The sequence below is a fragment of the Camponotus floridanus genome, unplaced genomic scaffold (assembly GCF_003227725.1).
Source record: "Camponotus floridanus strain SB8 unplaced genomic scaffold, Cflo_v7.5 scaffold385, whole genome shotgun sequence".
Lineage (NCBI taxonomy): Eukaryota > Metazoa > Arthropoda > Insecta > Hymenoptera > Formicidae > Camponotus > Camponotus floridanus.
In genome coordinates this window covers 1-22512 of record NW_020229531.1, presented here as the reverse complement: position 1 = coordinate 22512, position 22512 = coordinate 1, and the positions used below count along the sequence as shown (strand labels likewise).

Genomic DNA, 22512 nt, shown 5'->3' with positions numbered 1-22512 from the left:
CCTTTCGCTTTATTCCATAAGAGATAAGAGAGAGCGGATATCCATTGTTCAAAAAAATGTTAATAACGAACGTATAGAATAAAGCGAAAGAATCGTCAATATTGAATTGTTGTTTTGGAAATTATTTTATCCACGCCCTTCAACTGCGTTAGCTCTTTACTGCCTTTTACTACTCATTTTGATTTGTTAATTTCGTGGAGCCTTTAACATTGTTTATTTTATTTTTAAAATCGCCTAATACGCTTACTAACATAAAGCATGTAATGATCTACTAGAATATTTATGTTAGTTAATATTTATGTTTTAAATATTAATTTTCCAAAGTATATTTAATACTTAATATTTTGTTTTCTAAAGTTAAATATTTATGTTAGATAAATATTTCTTACAGACTGATGTGCAATTTGTTTTATGTAATTATGTATTAAATAAAGACTGATATCAAATTATAATATACAAATTCAAATGTTTTATTTATTTTATACATTATACATATATGTATCTTTTAATATAATAAATATTATGACATATAACAATATATAATCGATAAAATAATTATAAAATTATGAACACATACTGTATCATTAAAATAATATTTGTGCAATCATTTCTCTTTTCTCATCAGGTTCCATAACTGCATAATTATTGTTATTTATATTTTCAATTTGTGGAATTTCAAACGGTTCGTCGTCAATATCAATACAAATATTATGTAAGATACAACATGCAAGTACAACTAATGGTATCATTTCTGTGTTATACATATATACATATTTTAGTTTTCGGAATCGTCCTTTTAATATTCCAAACGCTCTTTCAATTATAATGCGAGTTTTTGATAATTTTGTATTATAATTAAGTTGCACATGATTTAAATGGCCATTATCACGGTAGGGAGTGAGCATATAATGTAATAATGGGTATGCTGAGTCAGCTAATAAATGATCATGTTGTGGAAAATATCTTTCTACATCATGATCTATCATATTTTTAATGTCACTTAATCGCCAAACTCGGGCATCATGAACACTGCCACAAATTCCCACAAAAACATCAATAAATTGCATTTTATTATTATAAATACCTTGAAGTAATATGGAATGAAATCCTTTTCTATTTATATAACTAATTGGATATTCAGTAGGAGCACTAATAGGAATGTGGCAGCCATCAATGACGCCTACCACACCTGGAAAACCACTAATGGCAGCAAATTTTTCTTATATAATTAATATTTCGCGAACTTCTGGCCATTTAATATAATTTTGCACATGTCGCTGTAATGTGTAAGCTACATTAAAAACAACACTCCATATAGAGTCTTTGGAAACTCCAAATCGATTTGCAACGGATCTAAAGAAGAAAATAATTTTTTAAACAAAAAAATTTTAAAATAATATGACAAAATAAATAACATAAAAAAATTGCAAAATTTTTTAACTATACTAACCTATACACTTCTTGATTGCCAAAAATCCATAAGGCAATAGCTAATTGCTTAGCTGGTGGTAATTGAGGAGAATCATTATTTTCCAATAATTCAAATCCAAAGGATTGTCAACAGTTCAAAAGTATTTCTTTGAATACGAAAATGTGATTTGAAATCTAAATTAAAGTAATAATATTATTATAAATGTTGCAAAATTATATATTATTCTGCATAAATGTATGCAGAAAATAAAAATACATAGATAAAATTTAGCTTTATTTTTACCTGTTAAAGAATAATGAAGAACAATATTTTCAAAGAAATTATTAATTTTGAGATGTGGTTCTCTTAGGTGCATTATTTCCCAATCATCTTCATAATCATCTTGATCATTATTAAAAAACATTCCATAATAAAAATATATCCATTTTGTATTCTCTGCAAAGATACAGATTTTTTTCACCATAGTAATATATAATAAATAATTACAGATTACACATATTTATATTTACACATCTTTAATTTATATAAAACTCATATCAAATGTATTTTATACATATAATTAGAAACTATCGTCAGGAGAAAATATTAATTTTTATATTACTATTTTCATGTTAAAAAAAAAAGAAAAGTCTAAGCAATATTAACAAATAACAACTTCACATATTACATATTTACATATTACATTACATTTAATTGATAAACTTTCAAAAATTAATAATTACAAGATGAATAAGAAATTCATGCTAAAATTTAATTGTTATTGCTACGTACATATATTTTGTTATTTGCATTATTTTGCAAATTAATATCGTTTATATATTATATTAATAATTAAAATAAAGCGAGGTTAAGAGTTATTCTTATTTTATAGAAAACATCTTATTCCAGTATAATACATTTGTTTATTAATACATATTTGATAAATAAAGATATATTAATTAAAAGAATAATAAAGTACCTTCTATATTTTCTTATAATGTTTTTCACAATTTTTCCAATCAGCTCGACCGCTAATTCTTTCGATGGCTATTAATCTAATTCGATTACTTCAGAGATCCGGACCAATGTTGTGAGACGGGCCGGGTTTTTTCGCGCATGCGCGGCGAACGTAGTATCAATGAAGTATCTCTATACATAAAAAGGTGTACTATAGTACCACGTTGGTCATCCCTTTATAATTTTGCAAAAGTTTTTATAATTTAAGAGAAAATATTATTTTTTAAATTATTTTATGGATATATTAGGATATGTATATATATATATCCTAAATATATATATGTCCCAAAAGTATGGACACACCTGATTTTCTTGGAAAATAAGCGTGCTAGAAAAAAACGTCAATAACAAAAGTTTCGAGAAATCAAACGGTGCATCTAAGAGTTACCTTGAGCTTGATCTTCAAGGTTATTTGAAGGTCAAAGTGTTTTTTTAAACGGGAACCCCTATTTTTGATTGTATATTCTGATAGCTGACCTCGAGAGCTTTCCAAAACACTATAATAATATATTTTTCCCTCAAGCATTTATCGAGTTATGAGGCTTCAAATCATTTCTTAATTTTACATAAACCGTAAAATATCTTGTAAAATATTCACTTTTCGATTATTTTACCTTAATACTTTTATGTACAAAATAATGAGAGGAATCAATTGGCGTAAAGAAAACATATAGTTGTTTTTAAGAAAAAATATGTAATTTGCAATTAACAATTCCATATTTTTTCTTAAAAACAACTGTATGTTTTCTTTACACCAATTGATTCCTCTCATTATTTTGTACATAAAAGTATTAAGGTAAAATAATCGAAAAGTGAATATTTTACAAGATATTTTACGGTTTATGTAAAATTAAGAAATGATTTGAAGCCTCATAACTCGATAAATGCTTGAGGGAAAAATATTTTATTATAGTGTTTTGGAAAGCTCTCGAGGTCAGCTATAAGAATATACAATCAAAAATAGAAGTTCCCATTAAAAAAAAACACTTTGACCTTCAAATAACCTTGAAGGTCAAGCTCAAGGTCAAACTCAAGGTTTCTCTTAGTTGCACCGTTTGATTTCCCCAAACTTTTGTTATTGACGTTTTTTTCTAGCACGCTTATTTTCCAAGAAAATCAGGTGTGTCCATACTTTTGGGACACGCTGTATATGTATATATATATTTATGTGTATATATGCTGTATATATTTTATACTATATAAATGTCAATTTATTTTTTCTGAAATTACAAAAAGTGTGTGTGTGTGTGTGTGTGCGTGCGTGTGTATGTGTTATAAAAGATGAAAGAATATGTTATAAACATGATGAAAGGATGTTAAAATAACTTTAAATCAAATATACAACAAAATATTTAACAAAATAAAAAATTTTATTTGGCAGAAAAATGGAATACCAACATTTGTTGCAAGGGTAAGGAAAACTGCCAAAAACCTTACTAGTATTCATAAAACAAAAGTACATTTAATACAAAATTAAGTTTAATTTTATAAATATTAAAATCTTTATATTAATATTAAAATTAAATAAATATTACACACGTAGATAACAGATAATAAAAAAAAATATATTTTTAATCATTTTAAAAAATTTCTAAAAATTTAATAAAATTAATAAATACCAACGTTTATTTACAATATCAACGTTTCATTATATTATTTAATTATTTTATAATTATTTTATAATTAAAACAGCTTAAGTTTATTAAATAATAAGACTCCTTCATTTTAAAAATAAAAATATTGCACATTTTTCGAAAGAAATAAATAAAATCTAGAAAATAAATAAAATTAATACACATATATAATATCACATTTATATCACATTTATGTAGCATAATATCACATTTATATAGCATGCATTAGTAAATATTGGCTAGAGATGAAAATGTAATTAAAAGTTATGCAAAAAAATAAAAAAGCAAAATTATAAATCAAAAAGCAAAAATATTAAGCACCATCAGATTTGCCTTTTTGTCCATATAAATTTTGTGCATTATGCAGTTCTAGATGATTTGAATCAACTTCAAAATTTATACAATTAATATTTTTTGCTTGAAAACTGGACCGAACTACACAAATTGAAGAGACTAACTCATTAGCTAATCGATTTCTTTTTTTATTTTTGACATCTGTTACAATAGAAAATATTCATTCGGCCTCGGCATTTGAGTGGGGAAAAGAAAGAACTACGTTAACTAATGATTCTAAATTTGGAAACATCTTTTCTCCATCGAAATTTGTAGATTTTAAAATATTTTGCCACATTTCATGTATTTCTAAACAAGCTAATTCTTTTTTCCGTTCTTCATTAAAACTCGATGGCAAAATTCTCCATTCGAAAGCTAAATTAGTAATGTCAATATCTTTCAATACTCGTTTCGCGATTAAAGTTAAATCTTTAATTTTTAATCTACCTTCATCATACAAAGCAATTTTGGGATCCAAAAAAGTTAATTGTTGAAAAAGTGTATCTCTAAAAGGCAAACGTTTAAGCATTTCTCGAACTACAGTAATGTAAAAATCCAAACATTTCAATCTAATCTGTTGTGAACATTCTAAAAACAATGTATCCAAAACACTCTCATATTCTGGTCCTACATATATATTTTCTTGTATATTATTTTTATTATCGATATCTAAATTGTTAATATCTTTTAAAATATCAATTTTTACAAAATTTTGAGCTATTTTTAAAATCAATTCCCAACTACTATCGTATAATTTGTGTACTAATATATCACGCAATTGAAATAATGTATTGAAATTATTGAAAAATGTAATGAATGTTTTAAAAATAATAAATATGCTTTAACGGAATCATCGTTTAAATACTCTAAAATAATTTCGGCAGATTTTAATTTATCCTCTACTGTTGCTAAAATAAAATAACTTTTCAAAACTTTCCAATTATTGAGAAGTCTGACAATGCATTTGTGCAAACAAAGCCACCTCGTTTCCGATAATTTTAATATTTTATTTTTTTCAATTTCAAAAAAATCTTGAAATTCGTTCAAAATTGCACATCTCTTCGCACTACCCGAAATATAAGGCAACTCCTCTAATTAAATTTTCGCAAGAATTCGGTAACTTTTCACAAGCTTTACTGGCTATAATCGCAGATGAATGGCAAATGCAATTTAACGTTATTAATTCCGGTACTTCTATTTTAAGACGAGACATAAAAGAATTATTGCATCCAATCATAACGGATGCATTATCGCACGCCATTCCAACAATATTTTTAACCGGAATTTCTTTTTCTTCTAAAAAGTTTTTAAATATTTCAAAAATTTTACTCGCGGAACAATCAGTAGCGTTCAAAGATAACAATTCTAATAATTGAGTTGTAAGTTTTTTATTTAAAGGCGAAACATATTTTACAAGTAAACACATTACTTTAGTGTCTGATATATCCGTACTCTCATCGATTAAAATAGAGAATTTACATGTTTGTAAACATTGAACAATTGTCTCGACTTCACGTTTTGCAATAATATTTTGAACAATATTTGCACACTTATTTCGACCAAGTGAAAGATCTTGCACAACTTTGGGATTTATACAAATATTTTTTAATAAGGGAGTTAAATGATCAGCTACATAAAAAGCTACATTGTGTTCCGCAAAAAAACAGATAATTTAATTTCGGCGCGTTTAACTTTATCTTTATGCGATAAATCACTATTAACACTAACGGTAGCTTTAAAATTCGATGAGTTGACATTTTAATATGTTTGGCCGTCTGTGAGTGTTTCACTAAATCTGTTTTGCAACATCTAATGACCTTATTGCATGCAGTACAAAGCGCTCTATTCTCTACAGGATGAGGAGTTAACCATCCTTTAAAAATATCTTCATCTAGCCAAGAATGTTGAAAATTTCTAATTCTACGTTTTTTAACAACTCCTTTTCCAATACTACTACTACTAGTATTACTACTATTATTATTATAATCCATTTTAATATTTACTCACCAACAACTATCCAATCTCTCTTTTCCTCTATTGCACGTTAAGCCCGCCAAAACTTTCAGCATTCACGTCGCACTAACCTTCTGCAGATACTAGATACTAGATACGTACTAGATACTGTAACTACTAACCTAACAGTCAACATAGCCGCGCATGCGCGAAAAAACCAGGCCCATCTCACAACACTGGATCAGAGATCCGATTAGTTGTCGTAAACACCCTCATATGCCTCGATTTCGCACACACACATATGCACGAAATTTTTGTGCACGGTAATTATTTTTACTACGCTTCTAAACGCATTTCTGACTGTTCATTTATATTTCTTCAGGAAATTCCAAGTTGAGAGTGCTCTTATTTTGTACGTACAAACTGCAAAACTTTTATATTCAGCTAATATTGTTACGAGTTGATGTCAGAAGCCGATAAGAAAACTGTAATTTTCTATTTTTTTTTATTTTGAACGTAAAATGGTTCACTCTCATATTTGTTGCTATGTGTAATTTAATTGTGGAAAAGTATTTATTATTCTGTGCAACTAATAAAAAGTATTCCGTGCACAAAATTTTGTCGGTAAAAAAGGAAGGTCCGGCATCCTCTTAAAAAGGAAATTTTTTAATACAAATAAAAATACTCGAAAGAATGTTCCGATTTCTGAACAAAGTAAATTATTATAATTTTAGCAGTAATATATATATATATTGCGACGTTTCTTTTCAATTTAAATTATTCGCAACACTCCTCAAGGTGTTGGAGGGGAGCGTACGCGGGGGAGCAAAAACGCCGTCAAAAAAATAGCGAAATTAAGATACTCGCGCTCTGAGGAACAGGGAAGGAGGGCGTTCTCGCGCGAGCCGGAGGCCGTTTCGATATCTCGATAAGTTGGGCGTCAGATGCGGTCTTTCACGCATCAGTTTTCCACGAAACGTCATAGAACGCGAAAAATGATAGCCTGCTTCGCCATGGGCCGACTAGCTCGCCTAATGGTAGAGGGGAGGGGTTTTAGAGAAAGCCAATTGATTATGCGAGACTTCACTAATTCAAAATGCAACAGACGCAAAGACGGATACCGACAACCACGAGAGACTAACACTCAAATAAATTACGCGAGTTTAACAAAGAAATATAACAAATTTATTAATAGAGAAATAATATAAAAGTAAAATGTAAAAATAAACTTGAACAAATCAGATTGAAAACGACGGTTCACAATAAATTCAAAGAAAAAAAAATGAGAAAGCGAAATACACAATCAAATCAATCCTGTCACGGATAATAAGACATTAGTCAAAGCAAATGTTCGCTCGAAATCGACAACCGAAAAGAGAGCGCTAAGACATTCCTGTTCTTTATCCGAGCCCGTTTTTATGGCCGGAGTCCGCTGGACTGAACGATACTTTTCAGAAGACAGAGGATTTTCGACACAGAAATATTCGCGGATAATATTCACCCAAAACGTATCGTAATTTCGGCAACCAAATCGACGACTTGTCGCTACGGACTCTTCCTCACAATTTCCCAGTTCGCAATTCTAAACGACAGCTTAATAATTCGACAGCATAATTAACCATAGGTTGGAAATAATTAGTAATTTTGCAAAGACGGATCTGGTATGCGACAGGCGAGCGATATGTTCGATATTCGATAGGCGGCCGGAGATTTTTCTCAGCCGGTGTTTCGCTTCTTTCTTCCGCGCAAGCAGCTCAAATTTCACTCTCGGTCGTACTTTTGCAATTATTCCGCACCGCGACACATTCGACAGACGCAAATTATCACTAATTACGCTCTATTCGCCGTCGTAATATGCGTGACGAAGACGCAAATACTCTAACGCAAATACTCTAACGCACACAATACGATATAATACAATAGACGCTCACACGCACACTTAACAGTCGACGACGACATCCACACAATTAGACGCAAGAATCGCCTTGAGATAATTTACGGAAATATTCCACGCGGCAACGACAGCGATACGACGACACGGGCGGTATACGCTTTTCGCGATCCTTCGCGCACGCGGTCGATATTCGGCGGTCAATAGCTACGCGTAATGAACACCACAAAACCCGGAGAAAGACGAACATTGCCTTATCAATTAATGCCTACAATACGACTGTCCGCTTTTCCTCGGTCGCTTGCCTCCGATCGCCCAAAAATTCACCAAATATCGACGGCTCGGCACCGAGCCTGAGCGGTCGCGAAACACGAAAATGGCGATGGCGGCAGAACGGCCGGCCGGCGGACCGAATCGCGTATGTGGCTCACAATAAAAGGATGGGCAACCTCACCGATACTACGTTCCTCCTGCAGGGGATGGTCCTCGGCCTCGTCCTCCGTGGATATCTCGATAATGGCAACAAACAAAGCTCACACAAACGACAACGGATATACTTGTGACTACTATAGTCGAGCACCAGAATGATCCCGGGATCTCTCTATCCAGGATCGATAGCGGTGTCAATGACCGCGTAGAGGGGTGCGCAACCCCGCGGCCAATCAGGTCGCGGCACGCGAGTGATCCCGGCGCCTCGCGAGGCGCGAGGTATTTCGGCGCCCGGCGCGAAACGGCCTCAAATTAAAATTGCTGTCGCGGACCCATTCGTAGTGGCCCGGTGGAGGTTCTGCCGTTGCTCTCTCTCCTCTCGGAGGGTAGCCTAGGTCGGGCCTTCGTCCTTACTATCGGAGGAGGTGTGATGTTACCCTCTTCGGCGTCCTGTGATTCGATTTCACTGGCGCTATTTCCTTCGCTGTCGGTTGTCGAAAAGCGCCACGTCGCCGGTCGCTAGAAGTCCCTCGATGCGCCCCTCGCCCTCCGGATCTTCTCCAACGGGTTGCCCGAAATTCGCTCGATACAAAAAAATGACAAATAAAATTAATAAACGCGAAAAACATAATAATATTCTTCGTCTCTCCGGGGAGTTCCGAATAATGTTCTCTCGATGTAGATTCTGGCGCGGCCGCTCGGTCCGCGATCCGTTAAAATTATCGGGGCGGGTGGACGCGCGACAAGACAGCGACGTCACAATATATATATATATATATATATATATATATATATATAATTTTATTATTATAATTTTAATATAATAATATTAACATTTTATTTTTCCATTATTATAAAGAAAATTTTCATTAAATAATGCTGAATTATTTTACTATTTCTATTATCTACATAATTTTGAATGCATTCTTTATACATATTAAAAATAATAAGTAAATTTAATACTACTATGCTAATAACATTTATGTATATATAACTTTATAAACATTTGTCTAACATTATAAAATTTCTTTCTGTAATAGATTCATCTGATGTAGATTGCCGAAAATCCCAGATTCTGTTCCCGATGCAGATTCTGCTGAAGTAATAGAACAAACTGTACATATATAATATTTCATGTAATATTTCTGTAATATTTCAAAACTTAACTCGTATAATACAATTACATCAAGATCTGTTTCGGACTATGTAGATAAAAATAGTAAATTTCATATGTACAAAACACCACATACCACACCTACAGATGATAGTTTAACAGAATCAATAGGTATGATATTTTTATATTTTTTATATTTTATATTTTTATATTTTTTATATTTGTACAGTTTGTTTGCTTAAGGTCTTTTTTTACATTTAGTAATATAAATAAGTTTGAAATTCTAATATTAACAAAATCTAAATAAAGAACGAAATAAATGCTTTTTTATTTTATTTCTTTGAATTTAATGATAAATTATTTCAACAAACTTAAAAATATAATTTTTATTACTTATTAATAGAAGGAGCGAAAGAAAAATGTATAAAGATAAGAAAAAATAAAAAAAATGAACTTTTTTTAAAAGTTAACACAATACAATAATGTAAATTTTTCTTAAAACGATTTTTTCAGTTTTCCTAGAGGTTATTCAACTTGTAACTCACATAAAAACACAAAATTCACAGATGTTAGCCCTCTTGCGGAATAAAGAAGAAATACTGCCCTTACAAAAAGATTTTGCTTTTGAATTTCCCATGAAAAGTTTACATGATATTTATCATGTAGAACAAACACTTAAAGATAAAACACAAATAGACATTTTGGTATATAAAATTTTTATTTTTTTACTATATATACAGGGTGTTGAAAAAGTCCCGGTACGGGGGAATAACTCGAAAAGTAAGGGTCGGACAAAGAAACTTTTCGGACAAAAGTTGTAAGGCTTACTCCGAGCTTTTATCTCGTGACCTTGAGTTTGACCTTGAGCTTGACCTTCAAGGTTATTTGAAGGTCAAAGTGGTTTTTTTAAATGGGAACCCCTATTTTTGATTGTATATTCTTATAGCTGACCTCGAGAGCTTTCCAAAACACTATAATAAAATATTTTCCCTCAAGCATTTATCGAGTTATGAAGCTTCAAATCATTTCTTAATTTTACATAAACCGTAAAATATCTTGTAAAATATTCACTTTTCGATTATTTTACCTTAATATTTTTATGTACAAAATAATGAGAGGAATCAATTGGTGTAAAGAAAACATACAGTTGTTTTTAAGAAAAAATATGTAATTGTTAATTGCAAATTACATATTTATTCTTCGGAACAATTATGTGTTTTTTTTTAGACCAATTGATTCCTCTCATTATTTTGTACATAAAAATATTAAGGTAAAATAATCGAAAAGTGAATATTTTACAAGACATTTTATGTAAAATTAAGAAATGATTTGAAGCTTCATAACTCGATAAATGCTTGAGGGAAAATATTTTATTATAGTGTTTTGTAAAGCTCTCGAGGTCAGCTATAAGAATATACAATCAAAAATAGGGGTTCCCATTTAAAAAAAACACTTTGACCTTCAAATAACCTTGAAGGTCAAGCTCAAGGTCAAACTCAAGATCACGAGATAAAAGCTCGGAGTAAGCCCTACAACTTTTGTCCGAAAAGTTTCTTTGTCCGACCCTTACTTTTCGAGTTATTCCCCCGTACCGGGACTTTTTGAACACCCTGTATATATATATATATATATATATATATATATATATAATATTCACAAATGCTTTTTAACATTGTAAGAAAGAAATATAGCATAAAGGATATGTATGTATATGTATATGTATATGTGTATGTATTCTTTATACTATATTTGTTTCTTACAATATCAAAAAGTGCATGTTGTGAAATCTTATTTTTGCGATGTTTTCAGACTGCTTTTCTATGTACAATTGGTGGACAAGATATCTCTACAAAAGTATCAAGAATTTCGAGATACCTTTTTACAGATGCATTAGCATCAGAATTCAGTTTCTATGGAAAAAGATTAAATAAACGACCCTTTTCATATTTATGCTTAAAGACTGTAATTGTAGGTGGGTATATTTCATTCGTGTGATACTTGTATATCATATCAATAAATTTTTCTACTTGAAATGTTAATACTTTTCTATAAAATGCTTTTTAATGACATGTATGATCTGTTAATTTCTTCTAGAATCCATCAAACGTACATCTGCAGTGATTAACAAGGAAATAGAGGATGGTATTAAGATTTAGCTAAAGCACGCTCCTGACAAACAGAAAAATCCAATGAAAAGAAAGAAGCAGGATGACGAAAATAATAATAATAGAATAGACAATTAATTATTATTCTGATAAGGAAAAAAATTAAAACATGGCTGGAAAAATTGAATATAAAAAAAAGAATATTGTAAGTACTCGCCAATTATATCGACGAAGTGCAGTAGATATACGAAATATTTGGAAGGAAATACAACAGGAAAAAAAGGTCAGTCAAAATATACAGACAAATAAAAAAAAACATGAACGTGACATTGATGATAATATTGATAGAATTCACGATTTAAGTACAAATAATATAGGAATTAAGAAAACAAAAATCCAAGATAGTTCCGCTATTAATTTTAATCACAACTTAAATGATTTCATTAGTATTAGTGAAACTCATGACTGTGTAAGTCAAGATCTTATTAATGAAAACACACCATTCAATAATTTGCTACCCAAATCTTTAATTGAAGATACACTTGCTTTGTCTCAAAATAATATCGAAGAAAATTTGTTCTTTCAATTGAGACATTGGGCTGTTCAATATAAAATTCCTCAAACTGCCCTTAATAAGCTTTTAAAAATTCTAATCTATTTTCATAAAAAATTACCATTAGATAGTCGTACTCTATTAAAAACAAATTTATCTATGCCAAGTCGGCAATTAGAGAAAGGAAAATTATGTTATATGGGCTTATTACAGCCACTGAAACAATTTATTTCTCGATATACGGCATTACAGTTATTAAACAATGAAATAGAAATTAGTTTCAATATAGATGGACTTCCCCTTTTTAAAAGCTCAAATATTCAATTATGTCCAATTTTAGGTTGGATAAAAAATTATCCTAAAGAAAATCCTTTTGTCATTGCTATGTACTGCGGTGATTCTAAACCTTCAATTGATATTTTCTTAGAAGACTTTGTAAATGAATTATTTCAATTATTACACGAAGGATTTTTATTTGAAAATAAGTTATATACTGTAAAAGTTCATAATTTTATTTGTGATTATGCTCCAGCTAGAGCCTACATAAAATGTATAAAGTCACATGGCGGTTATTCATCTTGCGATAAATGTGTAGAAACTGGAGAATATGTTCAAAATAGAATTATCTATAAAAGTGTCTCAGCTTCAAGAAGAACAGATTTAGATTTTCAATTATTTATTGATGAAGCTCATCATACAGGTGTTTCTCCTCTTTCAAAACTTCCAATTGGTTTAGTATGGCACGCCGTTTTGCTATTTATTAATAAGATTTTCTTAACCTAAAATAAAAATTCAATAATTGATTTAAACTGAAGTAGATAATTTTTCGGCATCATTTTTATTATGTTATAACATAATAAAGATGAATTAAAATTATGTCTTGACATAAAATTAATTCAAAATACATAGGTCCATATTTTAAATTCTTTTTTGTCGATAAAAGTGCCTCTAAAAGTGACTTTATAAGCCTTCTGATTGGTTATAAGCCACTTTTAGAGGCACTTTCATCAATGAAAGAGGATTCAAAATATGGACCATAAAGAAATATACAGCCTATACGTAGAATTATTTTTTTGTCAAGACATAATATTAATTCATTTTTATTATGTTGAGATAATATTAATGTATTTTTATTTATATCGTAACAAAATAATAATTGTAGGAATATAAATTATGTAAACTATAATAATAATTCAGTGAATTAAAATTACGCTACGACATAAGAAAATCACGATTTAAAATTATGTCATGTCCTAATAGAAATTCGGTAAATAAAAATTATGTTAAAACAGAATAAAAATTGAAAATTAAAATTACGTGTGACTGTCATTTTAATCCTAAATTTCATAGTAAATTTTAAATGGAAAGCAATTATTATTATGTTAAGACATAATATTTATAGAGAATTTGTATTATGCACATAATTTTAATTCCCGAATTTCAATTATGTACATAATATTAATTCCTGAATTAAAATTCACGAATTAAAATTATGTACATAATGAAAATACGTGATTGGTGGCCACCCTGCACGTCTACGCACGCGCGGCGTTACGTTCGATATCGCGGCGTTAAATCTTGTGTCCACGATGCTAGAAATCGGTCCGAGTCCTCGGATCGAAAAATGTATAACCAATTAATATGCAGTTTTTACGGAAAGGCAATAGTAGTGAGACTATGTCAGTTCTAACTCAGGTCCTCTCAGGGGGGGTGAGGCGCGAGGGGAACCGCGGTGCGGGGGGAGTGACGTCACGCGCGGGGAAGGAGGAACCGTGGCGCGCGGTGGGTGACGTCACCCGCGGGGAAGGGGGATCCGCGGCGCGAGCGATGGACGAGGGGGTCCGCGAGGTGAAGGGGGATCCGCGGCGCGAGCGATGGACGAGAGGGTCCGCGCGGTGAAGGGAGATCAGCGGAAAGAAGACGGTGGTGTGAGAAGGACAGCGCTACGTATGAGAAAAGGACAGTGCAAAGTGTATGAAGAGGACAGTGCTACGAGTGCAACAAGGATGGGACAAGGACGGCGTATAGGTGGGAGAAGGACGACGCAAAGGTAAGTGAACAACGAGTATTCTAAGCGAAAGAGAAAGAACGATAATATCGAGAATAACAACGCGTGCGAGAGAGAACGATAATATTGCGAGACTTACAATTAGCGCGCGCGAAAGAGAGAACGATAGCGCGAAGACGACGCATGCAAGAGAGAACGATAATGTTGAGATTAACGCATGTGAGATAACAATACTTAAAACTAGCGCAAGAGAGACATAGGGATGGGAACGCATGGAGAGGCGTGTAAATAATTAGATTTTTTTTTACGGATATAGAATATATAAAATTTATTTAAATGTGTACTTTTTGTGTCCTAGAGAGATTACTTATTCTAATCGCGAGAGAAAGAGATAGACTTACAATTAGCGTGAAGACTTACAACTAGCGCGTGCAAAAGAGAACGATATCGCGATAACTAGCGCAAGAGAGACGCAGGGATGTGGACGCATGGAGAGGCGCGTAAATAATTATATTTTTTTTTTATGAATATAAAATATATAAAATTTATTAAAATGTGTGTTAATACAATTGTGTGTGTATGTGTGTATTTACAATTGTGTGTGTGTGTGTGTACTTAAAATTAAGATTATAATAAAATAAAATATAATAATAAAATAATAATAAAAATAATTTGGCGGTGCGCGGGAGGGGGTGAAGCCGCTCCTGGAAGACTAGGGGCGATGTGTCGGGCTGAGGGACTTCCGCTTCTGGCTCTCTCGTCGACTATTCATGTACTCTCGTAAACTCTGAAATTAAACATAATAATTGTAAATGTTTTAAATTTATTACACATTAGCAAAAATATTTTTACCTTCAACGTTTCCAAGTCATGTCGTAGCATATTCTCATGCACATCTTCTTCGAATTTGTCTATACCTTTACATGATTCAAGATGTTCACAAAGTCTATTTCCGAAACATTTTACTTTAGTGTGATTAGGATCTTCCGCATATATACATTCAAAACAAAAACTTGCATCACATTTTTTAACTGAGTTCGCCCAATAGTCTCGAGTTTTGAGAAATCTGTTCAACGAAATTGTGCGAGGTTTTTTCAAGCCGAGCTCACGATTTCTTATAAATTGAACGACTGAGGTTTCCAGATTCCTCTTCGAAAGTTGTTCCCGCTCATACTGGAGTAATTCTTCAACATCACTAGTTCGAAAATCGAAATCAGGTTCCTTATCAGATGATTCTTCTTTCGCATATAATTTCTTCCATTTCGCTCTTCTCTCTCTCTCAATCACAATTTTTTCCACCGCAACGGGATCCATCCAGGCATATTCGTCCATATCTTCATTACCGATGATTACGTTTTCTTCAGCCATTGCACTAACGTAACACACAAGACTAACGAAACGCAAAGAACAACGAAAGAAATGATACTCTAGTGCAGCAGACTCCTCTTCATTATATATCTTTTTAATATCTCGCGTCTCATTCCAACTAGAGCATCGCGTCTCATCTACCTCAGCATTTCTCTACATCTTTGGCGGAGCGTGTTGAGAAAAATTGTCGACTATTCTTATTCGTATGGAAGGAAAGAAATAAAATTCATAGATGGAATAAAAATAATTATTTATTGCACGCATCGTAAAGAATATCATTTACAGCACATGTTAATAATTCGCAATCGATCAATGATTCGCTGTCAAAGACATCACTCTCGCGTATCGTTTTTACAGCATCGCATACAGTAGTAATATTATTACGTTGTAATACAGTTTCAAATTGTTTAAATTTTTCATTTACGAGATACGTATTCTCGCATAACCAATTATGCATATGATCGATACAATTTTCAAAATTAAATAAATGTAATAATGTTTCTGGTTTCATGTACAAAGAATTTTCGCATAATGCAAGTTTTACAATTTTCGATTGATACATTTCAATCGTTAAATCTCCAATTCTTAATGGGGGAGCAGTCGATTGTAGAAATTGTTCAACGTCTGCTTGCTTCCGCATCAACAAATTCCACGTTGAAAAGGGTAACACTATTTGATTGCCTCGATTATCGCCGAGAATCAGTTCCACGTACGATACAGCTCCAACGCTTATTCCAATGTCCAAATACTTGTACGACGTCGGGGTTAGAGCGTACCTTCTTCCAAGTATGCGAGCCGCACGACGAGGCTGAATACTATAAAATATAAATAATTAGACAACAATATTAAAAATCAATAAGAAACAAATTTTTTAAACGATTTAAACTTACGTGTCGCATTTTTGCTTCTTACATAGTGGAGTTTCACCGTTTCGAATCGGAACGTAGAAATTCATATTTCTTCAGCGATGAATCTTTCACACGCGCGATTGATGCAATACTGCAATCGTATTAGAATCAATATCAATTCAAATAGTATCCCAAATTGCGATGTAGAGGGGATTATTGCTGACACAACATTTTAATTTCCTCCAAAATTTTGTCGCGCCGATGTATGGCTGCGATGACATCATCATCTTCGGAACAAAGATTTAGCTGAAATCGAGCGCCGATGTACGGCTGCTCCTAATACAATCACGTCAAAATTATTCAAATGTACGTGACAAAACGGGAAATTTTCAAGGTTAAGATCTGCATCGAAACTAAGATTTAGCTGAATTTGCAAAAATCGAGCGCCGATGTACGGCTGCGCCTGATGCAATCACGTTAAAATTTTCAAATGTACGTGACAAATAGTGAAAAAATAATTGCCAAGGTTAAAATGTGTATCATCCCTAGACAAAGATTTAGCTGAATTTACTAAAATCGAGCGCCGATGTACGGTTACCCCTGATGCAATCACGTTAGATTTTTCAAATGTACGTGACAAAACGTGAAATTATCAAGGTCAAATTGCACACGGTACTACGGGGAATTTTTTGTAAGATGAAATCGTTCTAGAATGTTCGATCATAAAACAATACATGAGACGATATATAAATCATGATAGAGAGACGCATCCCACCAGTAGTGCATCAGACCTATCATTGGAAACGCTAAATTTTGCAAGTGTACGTTAGCAATATGGAGGAGCAAATTTTGCGAGAACAATCCGCTTTGCTTGATTCATTGGAAAACTTCATTGTGTGGGAGCAACGATGCGACGAGTACATCGAGTCGCTGGAAGAGCAAAGTCGAATCAAACGGCCGCGATTATCGATCGGTAATCGACAATCACTGATTGCTCGGATCGCACGCCTCGAAGGTTTGAAAAATTCGGTACGTGGACGTTTCGTACACGCGGGTGCCGGATGTAATGCGCGTCAAAATGGACTTGTGTGGCGTGAAATTGATACGGCGTTCGAGAGTCGCGTATCGACTGGTGCGGTGATAAATTATAATCACATCGAACCGCGTCAATTTCTCGATGACGCTAAAGACATTGTGTTGGAACATGTGCAGGACGCTCTAAAAAAACACAACAGTGTAAAAGTGAACACTATATTCAACGGCGAATTTGTGTCGGGTGATAAACACGCGAATAAAAGTGTGAATACGAGAAACTATGAACTCTTTCGCACATCCGATTTACGCGAGTGGTACGAACAGCGCGTTATCGAGTCCACCCTAGCGTTTCTCGAAGAGTTTCAGGAACGCGATAGCGGGTGGGCTTTGTCGCGAATACTGAACTTGACTGTAAATATAAACAAGTACAATGCTTTGCGCGCGGGATGTCACATTAAATTGCCGCGGGAGATTATGACAAAGAGAGCGGTGATTAACGTGCAATCAAAGGACAATGCGTGTTTCGCGTGGGCAGTGATCGCCGCTCTGTATCCAGCTGAAAGGAACGCGGAACGGGAATCATCGTACCCGCATTACGCGACAGTGCTGAATCTCCGGGACATTGAGTTTCCAGTGACTGTGAATCAGATTAAGAAATTTGAACTTGCAAATGACATTTCAATCAATGTGTACGGCATCGAAGACAAAAACATTGTCCCGATACGTCTTTCACAGCAGAAACGGGATAAGCATGTGAACCGGCTGTACATTGAAGATAACAACAGCCTGGGACATTTTGCATGGATCAAGAATTTATCCCGGCTCGTGAACTCACAACTAACCAAAAATTATCACAAGAAATATATCTGCGATCGGTAAGTTTATTTTATATTATTTGAAAAATTATAGGTTATTCACTTTGTTACATAAATCTTAATTAAAATTTTTTTTCTTTACAGATGCCTTCATTATTTTTATTCAAACGCCAAGTTGCAGTCGCATACGATCGACTGCGGAAAGCTAAACGACTGCGCTGTCCGATTGCCGAGCGACAAGGACAAGTGGCTCGAGTTCAGCAACCCTAATCGGAAGGAGCGGCTTCCATTTGTGGTCTACGCCGACTTGGAATGTGTCCTGGCCAAGACGAAAGAAGAAAAATTATATCAACGCCATCAAGTATTCAGTTTAGCTTATTATGTACATTGTTCGTACGACGACTCATTATCGGCGTATCATTCGCATCGTAGCGTTGATTGTATAGCATGGTTCGTCGCCGACCTTAAAAATTTGGCGTTACGTGTAAAAAATATTTTAAAAACAAATGTCCCCATGGTAAATTTAACATTCGAAGAGTGGGAGAAATTCCATAGCGCCACTCGTTGTCATATATGCGAAAAGCCGTTCGCGCAAGACGATACACGCGTTCGCGATCATTGCCATCTGACCGGGCGGTACAGAGGTCCTGCACACTCAAATTGTAATCTAAATTATAAAGATTCTTTTTGTATTCCGATAGTGTTTCACAATTTATCCGGTTACGATTCTCACTTTATTATCGAGGAAATAGCCACAGCGTTCGAAGGGAAAATCGAGTTATTACCGATAACCAAGGAAAAATATATTTCGTTTACCAAAAGTGTTGATCTTAAAGAAGAAGAATCAAAAAATCAAATAAAATTACGTTTCATCGATTCATACAAATTTCTCGCATCGAGTCTCGATAAATTGGCATCATTTTTGGACAAAGATAAACTCAAAATTTTAAAATCGGAATTTCAAAATTTATCAACAGAAAAATTTCAATTTGTTAACGCGAAAAGGCATATTTCCGTACGAATACATCGATTCCGTCGACAGGTTGCATGATACGTGTTTACCACCGCGCGAATCGTTTTACAGTTTCTTGACTGGTGAAACTGTATCCGAGAGCGATTACGCGCACGCCGAGAACGTCTGGACACGATTCTCCATTCAGACGCTAGGCGAATATAGCGACTTGTACCTCAAAATTGATGTCTTGTTATTAGCCGACATTTTCGAAAACTTTCGAGATAAATATATCGAAAGTTACGGACTCGACCCCGCGTATTACTATACTCTCCCCGGATACACGTGGAACGCCATGTTGAAGCATACAAAGATCACGTTCGAGTTGCTTACAGACATCGACATGGTTATGTTTATCGAACGTGGTATACGCGGCGGCCTGAGCCAATGTTCGGGTAGATACGCTCGCGCTAATAACAAGTACATGGAGTCGTACGATCCATCGAAACCATCATCGTACTTGATGTACTTTGATGTAAATAATTTGTACGGATGGGCGATGTGTCAACCGTTGCCCTATGCTGATTTTCGATGGGTCGACGATGTGTCAAATTTTGACGTATCATCCATCGCGCTAGATTCGCCTACGGGCTATATCCTCGAAGTGGATCTCGAGTACCCGCAACATCTTCACGCTGCGCACACTGATCTACCGTTTTGCCCGACACGCGACAAACCACCTGGCAAGCGAGAATTCAAGCTACTTGCAACGTTATACGATAAGAAGCGTTACGTGATACACTACCGCAACCTGCAGCAGTGTACGCGGCACGGCCTTCGTGTAACAAAAATACATCGAATTTTACAGTTTTCTCAATCTCCCTGGCTTCAAAATTATATAGAATTAAATACACATTTCAGAACGTTGGCTAAAAATGATTTCGAAAAAAATTTATACAAATTAATGAATAATGCGGTGTTTGGTAAAACGATGGAAAATGTACGCAATGGTGTCGATGTAAAATTATTAACAAAGTGGGACGGACGATACGGCGCAGAGGCGATGATCGCGAAACCAAATTTCCACAGCAGAAGCGTTTTTTCGGAAAACTTAATCGCTGTGGAATTGCGTAAACTCGAGGTGAAATTTTACAAACCGATTTACGTGGGTATGTGCATCCTCGACATATCCAAGACATGTTTGTACGAATTTCATCACGAGTATATGGCGCCAATGTATCGCGACAAATGTCGAGTAATGTATACCGATACGGACAGTCTCATATATCACATCAAGTGTGCGAATGTGTATGAGAATATGAAGCGTGACATTGTTAGATTCGACACGAGCGATTATGCGGTGGACAATGCATACGGTATACCGCTTCTAAATAAAAAGGTACCGGGTCTGATGAAGGATGAAAACAACGGTGCCATAATGACCGAATTCGTCGGGCTCAGAGCAAAGATGTACGCGTTACGAGTGAATGGGAAAAAGGATACGAAGAAAGTCAAAGGTGTCAAGAGAACGTTGTCGCGAGAACGATAACGTTTGACGATTACACGCGGTGCTTGAACGAAGAGATTGAAATGACGCGTCAGCAGTCGTGTATACGATCTAAATTACACCAAGTATACACGATTCGCGAGACGAAAATTGCTCTGAGTCCGTACGACGACAAGCGATATATCGTACCCGATACCACCGATACGCTACCGTGGGGACATTATCAGATACCGTTGTAAATAAATCTATATTTTGTTTATTGTATATTTCGTACATAACCATGTATATATTTTGTACATTTTATATTATATATTTTTATATTTATATATTTATATTTATATTTATATTTTAATAAATTTTATATATTTTACACGCATATTTTATGTTTCAATAAATGTTTACAATACATTATTTTTATGAATCCAAGAGTTGTATGATTTATCCATTCCCAACCATTTCACATAAACCTCATCACCCTTTTCTCGCAAAATTTTTTCCACGAGATATACGTCGGGATTGGCGACGCGTTGTAACTCGTATTCGTAGAATCCTCCAGCGATGGGATTTCCCCGCGAATCTTCGAGTATGAATGTCGCGGGATTAGTTTTCTGCACCTCGATAATCTTAAAAACTTCGGTCGTCCAATTTGGTGTGAAACCTTTTTCAAAGATGGTCTTGTATTTGCTCACGCGTACCGAATCGCCTACTTTAAATTTTGCCGGAGCCGCAATTTTTATATTGCTGTACACCGTATTTAAAAGTTTTTCGGCGATCGCCGGAGTGACGTCGACATGTCGCATACCGATGGTGCGATGTTTTCGCGTATTGTACTCTGCAACGAGTCGAGATAGCTCATCGATCTATTTTTAATTTCCGTTCAACGGTCATTCATTACCGTTCGATGACCGTTCAACGAGCGTCCGTTTCCGTTCGATGGTCGTTCGTTTTCCGTTCAATGACCGTTCAATGACCGTTCGACGAGCGTACATTTCCGTTCGATGACCGTTCAATTACCGTTCGATGACCGTTCGACAAGCGTTCGTTTCCGTTCATTGACCGTTCGACAAGCGTTCATTTATGTTCGATGACCGTTCAATTACCGTTCGATGACCGGAAACGAACGCTCGTCGAACGGTCATTGAACGGTCATTGAACGGAAAACGAACGACCATCGAACGGAAACGGACGCTCGTTGAACGGTCATCGAACGGTAATGAATGACCGTTGAACGGAAATTAAAAATAGATCGATGAGCTATCTCGACTCGTTGCAGAGTACAATACGCGAAAACATCGCACCATCGGTATGCGACATGTCGACGTCACTCCAGCGATCGCCGAAAAACTTTTAAATACGGTGTACAGCAATATAAAATTGCGGCTCCGGCAAAATTTAAAGTAGGCGATTCGGTACGCGTGAGCAAATACAAGACCATCTTTGAAAAAGGTTTCACACCAAATTGGGACGACCGAAGTTTTTAAGATTATCGAGGTGCAGAAAACTAATCCCGCGACATTCATACTCGAAGATTCGCGGGAA

The 22512-nt window shown here is 34.2% G+C and overlaps 1 pseudogene; it reads right to left on the bottom strand.

The window, feature by feature from the left end:
* Window positions 1-584: 584 nt before the first annotated feature.
* LOC112638844 lies at window positions 585-1835 on the bottom strand (annotated as a pseudogene).
* Window positions 1836-22512: the final 20677 nt, after the last annotated feature.